Here is a 1,997-nt window from a genome sequence, read left to right on the forward strand (position 1 = left end):
ACACACTTGTATTAAAATTATACTATTAATGCAATGGATGATGTTGTTGCTTGTTTACTACTTTACATTGTTGTTATACTTTACATAACGTCCTCCGCCCCAGAACGTTTCCGCCGTTCTTGGTTTTGTGGTGTGACAGCAACAGCGGAAAGTGGGAACGCATGGCGAGCAAACTCCATGGCGTTGGTACGAACATACAATCGAGATTCATTTTGCAGATTCCAGCCAGGAACAAACACATTTGAAGCAACATTATCCTTGGGAACTCCCTCGTGTGATGGGGTCTGGTGCATCTCAGCACCCCGGGAGCCTCCAGAGGAAGAAAGATCAGAAGGAGACTCGGAAACTGATTGAACAGGAACTATGGGCTGATTAATTGCCCCTCGATCCCCATCGGACTATTGCATGTCGTCATCGGGGATCACAACAACGGCTTTTGGCATAGAAGCTATCGAGTTCAATAGAAGAGTGAAATTGCGTCTTGATTGGACCCGCCTCCCGATGTTAAAAGCATCGGTAAAGGTTTCTCCCATAGCTAAGAAGGATTTTTATTTTAGAAATGGCCCGCTGAACCGCTGATATAACTTCATCCTTGATGTGCTCAACCACTTCCATATGAACAGAGAAGCCAACAGCGGACACCGAAGATCCCTCCACACCGAAAGTACTGAAGTAGCAGTCAGGGCAAGTCGATCAGCCCGGCGGGGTGGGGGAAGTACCTCAACCAGATCATACTACCGGCGCTCCAACTTCCCCCGGTATCGCTTATGGAAAACCTCGTCCATCGATAGCGAGGATTCAAAACTGCGATGGCCTGGTTGTGAGGAAATAATTTAGGAGCGACGTCAGCAAAGTTGTTTTCCCAGTAATGCCCACTGCAAATCAGATCGCGATTAACCCACAACCATTTATCCTTCCAGTTCTTGGGGGTTTTATCTTCAGGAACTAAAGGATCCCCCCTCACCGGATAGAAAAGGTATACTTGTCTATGGTGGCGTAAAACCTGAAGACGTACTTGCAAATGAAGTAATCAGGAAGCAACCTGTTGGCTCGGCAGATCATCTCGAATGCTACCACCTTATTAACAACATTCGAAGTTAGCATTTTGGATGATGTACCCATTCTTCTGCAGAATCTCTTCCTGCAAGTCAAAAAGAGGAAGACCCAAACCAACGTCAAGGGTTTTCAAGTAGATACCCACCTTACCTAGTGGAGGAGATCAGACCATCGACTTCTGCGATGGAGACTTAGCTACATCCGCCAAGGAGAGGCCATAAGCATCTCCAACAAGCTTGAAGCCGACCTTAGATGGAATAGCAGCAGATTGAGCGACCATAAGATGAAAGAGGAAAAAGAAAAACCTTGAAGAAGGTGGAAAGGAAAAGAAAAAAAAGTGGCGTAAGCACCGAACATCCTTGACCTTATAAAGAATAAGGAAAGCCAGGATATTCAAAATCCCTGATGTAATGATGCAACTGACTGCCATAAATGGCAGTCACATCGTCGTAAATATCGAAGCGACAGTTTGATTTGAAGCTTGATGCGTGTACCAAACAGATAAGTCCACAACGTCATAGCTAGTCTAACAACGCTACGACTACTGGACTAGGGGACTTGATGATGTTCCCTAGCACGCACGAAGGAGTCGTGCCCGATCGCGCCAGAGAATGCCCCAAGGCATGACAAACCCGGCAGGCTAAGCCCGACGGAAGCTCACGCCCGTCAGCGTTCCTTAGAGCAGCGCACCCGCGGAGGAAGGCTTAGCCCCGCCCAGGGCGCCTCCCACTTCGAGACAAACATAACGGTCAGGCGACAAGGAAGATACTCAGAGCATTACTGCTTGAACCAATTGTTGGCTCTAACAGATTAAGGAGTATGATCCACCAATCAATGTCCTCGATCTTGTCGGGTCTGAAGCCCTTGTCCCGTACAGAATAGCAGAAGGATTTAGTATAAAAGCCTACTCCAGGTTCCTTCGGAAGTAATTGATTCTCTCT

This window comes from Lactuca serriola, chromosome 2 (assembly GCF_051521515.1).
Source record: "Lactuca serriola cultivar US96UC23 chromosome 2, Lser_US96UC23_V15, whole genome shotgun sequence".
NCBI lineage: Eukaryota > Viridiplantae > Streptophyta > Magnoliopsida > Asterales > Asteraceae > Lactuca > Lactuca serriola.